The following is an 8,830-nucleotide window of genomic DNA, read 5'->3' as shown; positions in this document are numbered from 1 at the left end:
TTCTGTGTATCGCTGAGGTTTTTGAAGAACAACTAAACTTTGGTTATTCTTAGCTATTAACTATCTGAATAACCTTGAAAACGTTTTATTGTAATTAAATTAGTTTCTACTATGATCATGAGTTTGACTATTCAGTTGTTTTACTTAATCATCCCTAATAGTTTATAATTTGTGTTTTTATCATCCCTATCGTTTGTAACAGCAGTTTTTAAAAGGAATAGAACTTTACATTGTATCCTTCAGGATTATGTAAGTACGATAGTTCATATAGAAATTAAAAACATATATATTATGTGTATCAAAATTTACTTTAAATTTTTATGAACATAAAATAACCTATGCCATATAATAACCCTTGCATCAAAATATAAAGAGAACAATCAATATGATTATCACTGTAAAATATTTTTTATTTAAGAATAGATTCAATAATCTACCCCATTTGTCTAATTTCTTTGGGGGGTGTGCAGTGAACTTTATTGATGGTATTCAAGAGAGAAGGGAGGGCTCCCTAGGCCCCTCCTGGTATTATGAGGGTCTGGAATGGAATTGTGAGGGAGATACTCAGTGTTGGGGGCTGAGTTGGGATGGGGCCTCCTCAGCAACTGAGGGCCTCTTTCTTGATCTCAGTATCCTTGCTGGACTGGGGTGGGTGGTCCAGGGTTTCTTACTCCTTAGAGGCCATGTAGGCCATGAGGTCCACCACTCTGTTACTGTAGCTGTATTCATTGTCATACCAGGAAATGAGTTTTACAAAGTTGTCATTGAGAGCAATGCCAGCCCCAGCATCAAAGGTGAAGAGTGAGAGCTGCTGTTGAAGTCACAGGAGACAACCTGGTCCTCAGTGTAGCCCAGGATGCCCTTTGGTGGGCCCTCGGACACCTGCTTCACCACCTTCTTGATGTCATCATACTTGGCAGGTTTCTCCAGGCAGCATGTCAGATCCACAACGGATACATTGGGGGTAGGAACACCGAAGGCTATGCCAGTGAGCTTCCCGTTCAGCTCTGGGATGACATTGCCTACAGCTTTGGCAGCACCAGTGGATGCAGGGATGATGTTTTGGGCTGCCCCATGGCCATCACACCACAGCTTTCCACAGGGGCCATCCACAGTCTTCTGAGTGGCAGTGATGGCATGAACTGTGGTCATGAGCCCTTCCATGATGCCAAAGTTGTCATGGATGACCTTGACCCGGGGGGCTAAGCAGTTGTTGGTGCAGGATGCATTCCTGACAACCTTGAGGGAGTTGTCATATTTCTCGTGGTCTACACCCATCACAAACATGGGGGCATCGACTGAAGGGGCAGAGATGATGACCCTTTTGTCCCCACCCTTCAAGAGAGCCCAAGTCTTCTCCATGGTGGTGAAGACACCAGTAGGCTCCATGACATACTCAGCACCAGCGTCGCCCCATTTGATGTTAGTGGGATCTCACTCCTGGAAGATGGTAACGGGCTTCCCGTTGATGACAAGCTTGCCATTCTCAGCCTTGACTGTGCCATTGAATTTGCCATGGGTAGAGTCATACTGAAGTATGTAGACCATGTAGTTGAGGTCAATGAAGTGGTCATTGATGGCAACAAGGTCCACTTTGCCAGATGTAGAGAAGGCATCCCTGATAACCAGGCACCCAGTACTGCCAAATCTGTTCACACCAACTTTCACCATCTTGTCTATGGGAGGAGGCTGGCACTGCATGAGGAGATGTGGCTGTCTCTGGAACAGGGAGAAGAAGAGAGTCTAATTTCTTATAATAGCTCTATATGTCCCCCTTTTCTTTCTCAACTCCCTTAACTTTAACTAAGAAAGAAGAGAGAAAAGGAAAGGAAAAATAGAAATCCTTGAGTCTAAGCTCCCTATTTAATTTCCTCCCCAAGACCATAATGATTTGTAATCATCCCTTAAAATGACAATATATCTATAATTCATAAAATGACCAAAACTATCCAATCCAACTTAAGTGATTGGGATGACAGCCTTTTTATAATCACTTCTTGCTGAATTGGGGAAAAGAATTCTTTTTGGGGGGTCCAAGAAAAATGGTTAAGTCAAAAGAAAGCTAGCTGGCATTACTTAATGTTCTGTCTCCCTATGTTGATGAACTGAAGTCTTGAGTGGAGAAGGTGGCATCGTTTGTTGTCCTTTCTCTCTATGTCAGTGAACTGAAGTCCTGGTTAAAGCAGTTTGAAAGACTGGATAAAACAAAGTCCTCTGAGATTAGCAGCCCTTTCTGAAACTGTTCTAGAAGCAAGTCTCTGGAAAAGCAGCAGTTTGAGGCAAGATGGATCAGGGAGCTGGAACAGCAGGTCTCAGCACCTCAGCATCCTCGAGGGTGAATCCTGTCAGGGCTGCCCTTCTGGCCTTCTGTTCTACAATATACAAACCTTACAAGCAATACATAGTTCTATAAAGACATTTGTATGAAAGGTGCAGGGTGCACCTATCAATTAAGGGTAATATTCTGCTCTTTGAGCAGGTGAAAGACAACTGTCTTTCTTTAGAAGTTAGTTTGAGCGTAGAATCAAACTGCAATGTAAATCTCCATTCATGCCATATGAAAAGGTGGCTCAATGAATCTTGAGGACTTTGTAGCCAATAAGATCCCTTGGCTATGTATAGCTGAAGTTCTGGCTAGTTTAATGGCTGTTCTCCTGAAGAGGGATCAATCAGCAAATCATGATACCTGTCCTATTTGGTCTTCTTGATTTCTTTTTTCCTGTCTGCAGTCATGATCTTCAGGGGGGCCTTCCTCTATCAAATCTGATTTTGTCAGTTTGGATGGAATCTGTAATTTTTCTTTCCCTGTATGAACAAAGCCTGTTCTCCAGTGTAACATGTTTCCTGCTCTTCATTTTGAGGTTAATGTATTTTTTAAAATAAACAGGCTGATACAATTCATCAGTTTTTTATAATCCAGTGTCTCTCGGTAGCCTATGGTTTTTGTTCATTAGCTTCTAAGAAATTTAAAGTCAATAAAGCGTTACATAATCTATGTCTGGGAGTCTTTGATAGCCTTCTCTGTTTATTAAGCATCTCCTTTAAAGTGCGATTGGATCTTTCAATGACGGCTTGTCCTGTAGAATTGTGTGGCATACCTGTAATATGCTTTACATTATAGTATGTAAAAAGTTTTACTTTACTAGAGACATGTGCTGGAGCACTGTCAGTTTTAATTTTTCTAGGTCTACCCATAATTGCCATAACTTCTGATAAATGAGTAATAACAGAATCAGCACTTTCAGAGCTCAAAGCAGTTGCCAATTGAAATCCTGAATATGTGTCTATAGTATGGCACACATATTTCAGTTTAACCAAACTCTGCACTGTGAAACATATTCATTTGCCAAATTTCATTTCTTTGAATACCGTTAGGGTTACTTCCTGTAGGCAATGGTGTTTGGTTAAATAAGGGTCAAATAGGACATTTCCTCATAATTTCTTTAGCTCATTGCCAAATGATAGAGAATTCTTTCTTTAAACCTTTACTATTAACATGGTGGGTTTTTTTGTTTTGTTTTTTATGAAACTCTGAGGCTTCCAGCATATTTCCTATCAGCAGCTGATCAATTTCCTCATTATCTTGTGCTAGAGGGCCTGGGAAATCCACATGGGATCTGAGATGTGTTATATATAATGGATGATTTTTATTTCTGATCATTTGTTGCAGTTGAATAAACAGCAAAGTCAATTTGGAGTCATTGTGAATTAGTTCAGCAGTTTCTGTGAAGAGAGTCTTGAAAATCTAATAACACCATAAGTATTATATATAATTCTGATTTCTGAACTGAATTATAAGGACTTTGAACCACCTTACTCATATCTTTTGATTTATACCCTGCCTTTCCTGATTTATTTGCATCAGTGTAAAATGTAGGGGCTCCAGAAATTGGAGTTCATTTTATTGTAAGAGGGAAAAATAGAATTAGTTCTTTTTATAAACTGAAGGTGTTTGCTCTGGGGGTATTTGTTGTTAATTTCTCCCATAAAAATCACTGCAAGCTCTTTGCCAGTGATCCTCTTGTGCCCATAACAAATGAGGTGGTTGTTGGACAGAGAAGCAAGCCATGAATAGGTGAGGATGAAAGTTAGTTCAGATTGACTTTGTCATCCTGGGTCAAGACTTCTCGAAACTCTCAATGTGAGGGAACTTGATGTAAGCGTATTTAAACAGGATAGAATTTGGCAAAGGGTTTTGTGCTGGTTTGAATATGCTTGGCCCAGGGAGTGTCACTATTTGGAGATGGGCCTTTTTGGAGGAAGTGTGTCTCTATGGGGGTGAGCTTTGAAGCCCTGCCCAGTGCAGAAGAGTCAGTTTTCTCCTAGTGGCCTTCAGATGAAGATGTAGAACTGTCAGCTCCTCCTGCACCATCCCTGCCTGGACAATGCCATGCTCCCACCTTGATGATAAAAGACTGATTCTCTGAAAGCCAGCCCCAGTTAATATTGGCCTTAAAAGGGTTGCCTTGGTCATGGTGTCTGTTCACGGCAGTAAAACCCAAAGTAAGACAGTTTCTATGCAATAATCATTCCAAATCAAGGTTCATAATAAAACTTAAGATGTGACTACTTAGAAACTCCTTTACAAAGTCCACGTGACCATGATGGCGAGTTCCATAGCTAAAGGACCTAGAATCTAAGGTGGCCTCCCAGGGTGATACAACTGAGGACAGCAGGCCATAACATATATGTGACCTGTCCCCTGACGTTGGGTTCTATTAACTGGGTGCTACAGATAACACTCTGGGGAGCAAAGAGTCTGCACAATCATTCTGGAGAATTGGGGTGAGGCCTGACCCTCCAGATAGCAAAAAGGTCATTAGGTCACTAACAATCTCCACTCTCAGCTTTCTGGTCAGAGTTCCCATATTTTATTTCATCTCCAACCTCGGTGTGTTTAACACTCCTGGTTTTCTTAGTGCTTCTCTGTGGATACAAGGACCTTGTGCCCTTAGCAAGAGTAGACTATAAAAGAGAAACATCAAAATAGCCTGGGGGCTCTTGTCTCTTTGTAAGGTATAAGGGCTGTGAGAGGAAACCAAAGCAGCTTTTGACAAGGCAAGTGTGGGTTTGGACATGCCAGCAAACCTGGTGGCCAATTCCTTGTGTTATGTTGACGGGAATCCAATTTTGGTTCATTGGACTTATCATTAGAGGGTTTTTTTGAGCAGAAGCCTGGACCATGACAACCCTAACAAGACAGACTGAGCCACTGACCCTGAATATGCCAATAAAATAGTGACAGCAAAGCAAAAAAATGTGGCCACCATGGGGTGAGGAACAAACACAGAGGGCCAGCAACCATCAAGTCCATCTTCAAGGCACTGACTCAAGGTTTACACACGGGCAAAGTGCTAGTTGAACTGAGCAATCCTGGGATAGGTGTCTTGTCTGTCATCAAGCTGGTCTGATAAGTGGTTCCCACTGTGGGGAACCTCTCCTCAGGAGTCTGTTCCTCCTCTGTGTGTCACCAAGCTCTATTCTGTTCCCTCAGCATGAGATTTCTGGGGAAGTGCTAATCCTTGTTTCAATAGTTTGATAGCCAAAAGGGGAGAGAGCAAGTAACTCTCTTCAGAATCTTTGTTCCTGCCAAGGTTGTTACCATTTTAATCTTGTTTTTGTATTACTTTTTTGTTATTGTTTTGGCTTCAAATACATTTTAATAAGATTTAATAAGCATTACTGCTCCATTTCTCAGAAATTGAAGGTATCAGGAACAAACCATAGTATACTAATCAAAAAATGCTCAGAGTAACTACCTAAGATAGGCAAGACTAAATGCTACTGTCAGACCTTCAACACACACCACCCTGTTCCCAAGGTTGTACTCGGCCTGTCAAGAAAAGCTGTGGAGAGCCACAGCAGAGACACAAATGTGTAGTCTTTACCCAAGGAGATGGAGGCAAGTTAACACAAGATTTTTAAAACAAAACAAAACACTAAAATGAAAACGTCTAGGAGAAATAGCTTCCTTAGGACATGAAGGGGTCATATATGAGATATAACAGAACTGTATGTACTCTATAACCTCTGTGGACATTTGTCTGAATTCTCAACTGGGAGTGAATGGAGGAATGGCCTAGGTCATTGAAGGATATTTAGGTTTTGTATATATATGTCTCTGGGGTGGAGGGGAATAAAGATGAGAAAGTCATTAAAATGTGTGTGTGTGTGTGTGTGTGTGTGTATGTGTGTGTATGAGAGAGAGAGAGAGCGAGAGAGAGAGAGAGAGAGAGAGAGAGAGAGAGAGAGAGAGAGATAGAGATGATCAAGATTAATGGAGCTCTGAGTCCATTTTCCTATGGTTCTCCAGGCCCTCAACAATCAATATACTTCAGGAATACCAGACAGACTTGATAATACACTATACCACTGACTTTGATTTGTTAAATACCATTCCCCCCTTGCCCTCTGCCTTCAAGAGTACTCCCTGAAGTAGTACAAGCAGGGAAGACCTATTGTTTGGAAAGAACCCCTAACACTTTTCCAGGGTAGAATTCTGGGTAGTCCCTTCTTTGAAGGGTTGTGGGAAACTAGATACTGCAACTTTATTGCCACTGGTGTTTATCTGGAGCAAATTCAGGTCCTGAGGCTGGACAGTTGAATGCAGGAGGAATCCCAATTGTTCCAGTTCCTTCTATTGCAGCAGCTTGGCCAAACTGTTCAGTTGTTGGTGGGGTCAATCCCAGGGTTCCATCTGGCATCATAGTGCCAGGTCCTGGAGTAGCTGGAGTACCAGGTGGCACAGGAGCAGGAGGGCATGGAGCCTCTATTGTTTATGCCCATAGCCCCTCCCGTAACCATTTGACCCACCCGTATCTCTTGTTCTCTCAAATTAGAAAAGGTTCCCTTGATCCTTCCTGCTGTCCTCGCATCATTTCTTCTTGTTGCCGCCACATCTCTTCCTCACGGTGCCTGCATTCTTCTTCCTGCTTGAGTTCTAGCTGTGTTTGTTTCTGAACCTCTTGGTTCTGCAGCTCCTCCATTCCCCAGAGCTCTTCTTGATGTCTTATCAAATCCTGCCTCATCAGCATAGCCTGGTACTCATGGTGAGCTGTCTCTGTCTCCACTTCTAGCTTCTCTCCAGCCTCCTTGGTGCTTCTGCCCACTTGATCCTAAAGGTGTAAAGGAGGGGAAGAGAAACTGGGGGAGGGTGGAGAGAGAGAAAGAGGGGGGAGAGAGAGAGAGAGAGAGAGAGAGAGAGAGAGAGAGAGAGAGAGAGAGAGAGAGAGAATAAGCATAAGGGACAGCCAGAGGTGACTCTTTTGAAAGCACCCTGAGTAATCTTCCCAAGAAGTCACACATCGGCCCCCAGATCACAGGGAAGGTGTGAGCCTGTTAAGGGGTGGTAGGAAGTTTCACATCAAATGATTTACGTAAGCATAGCGTGAGTGCCACGGAGCTTGGAGGAGCCAGGTGTGGAGAACTGTCAGGTCAGTACAGACTACTTAACTGTTCCAGAGAGAGCTGCAGGAAGGCATGGCCTGGTGCAGGCTATGGAGTTAGGCCCAGAGGGAGGCTCAGGTTTTAACAGCCTGTAATTTACTGTGTAGTCCACACCACCCTCAAACTCTCAGCAAGACTCTTGTCTTAGCTTCTAAATGCTGAAATTTCAGGTGGAAGCTACTCAGCCAAGAGTGGTTTTGTGTATTTGTTTTTTAGACAAGGTTTCACCAAATAGTCTTGACTGGCCTGGAGAGTACTATGAAGGTCAGATTGACCTTGAACTCACAGAGATCCACCTACCTCTGTCTCCGTAGAGCTGGAATTAGAGACTTGGCCAGCATGCTCAGCCCAAGGACATTTTGGGTCTTGTTTGACTTTCCCAGGAGTTCATGTGCTCTGGACAGCTAACAGAACAGAAGACCACATCCTGCCTTTCTCTACTGGGTCAACAGATTGAGGACCACATTGTGCTTCTCTCAGGATTCTGAGACCACAGTGGGAAGGAAAGCGGGAAGTAACGTCGTCTGATCTAGCTCATTAGTGTGATCTTTTCTTCCTTTGAAAAACCGTGTCTCCCAGTTTAATGTCAGAGGCTGCATCCATAAAGTCTCACTAACACAACTGCCCAAGCTTGAGGCAGACAAGGTTAAGACCAAAGTGGAGGGCAGAAAGCCCACTGGGCCTCAACCGTAAACTACAGGTCATGCTACAAAATAAAGGACTACAGATACTAAGAAATGCTGAGAGTAGGAGAAAGAATATTTTCCAAGGAAGAGCACACTCAATACCAAATGGTACTGAAAATATACATACAAGTAACATTATACAGACTGAGATATATATATATATATATATATATATATATATATATATATGTATATGAATGAATCTGAACTTTTCTCGGGGATCCTGCTCCTAGACAAAGAGCTATCACGTGAGACAAAGTTATGCTTTAAGTTTTCATTACTGTGCCTAAGAGATCCACGGAATGACAATGCCTCTAACCTGTGAGCCCTTACTCAAGGACAGATACTTTCTGAAACGCTGGAGGCTCTTGTTGATGTCTTCACTCCCCCAGACAAGTTTGTTTGACTCAACAGCACCCAGGGTGCTTGATCACATGAAAGCAGCTGTTATGAGCACAGGAATGTGGCAGGATATGTGCCTGCATGTTCCTGCTTGGATATAGGTAGGGGAAAAGGGTGGGGTTATGTGAGCGTGAAGATAAATGCTTGCCCTTGATTGGACACAATGGGAAATACCTTTGCCTTATGGGTGTGCCTTTATAAATCTTAGCAAATTGTGTCTTGTCACCATTTCCTCAGAACTCTGGAGAAAGAATATTTTCCAAGGAAGAGCGCACTATTTAATTAAAGCTTGCTTC

At 42.6% G+C, this 8,830-nt stretch overlaps 1 pseudogene; it reads right to left on the bottom strand.

Moving 5' to 3' along the window:
- Window positions 1-360: 360 nt before the first annotated feature.
- On the bottom strand, window positions 361-7,143 carry LOC108352528 (glyceraldehyde-3-phosphate dehydrogenase pseudogene; annotated as a pseudogene).
- Between the last annotated feature and the right edge of the window lie 1,687 nt (window positions 7,144-8,830).

This window comes from Rattus norvegicus, chromosome 13, assembly GCF_036323735.1.
Source record: "Rattus norvegicus strain BN/NHsdMcwi chromosome 13, GRCr8, whole genome shotgun sequence".
Lineage (NCBI taxonomy): Eukaryota > Metazoa > Chordata > Mammalia > Rodentia > Muridae > Rattus > Rattus norvegicus.
This window is presented reverse-complemented; position numbering and strand designations above follow the sequence as displayed.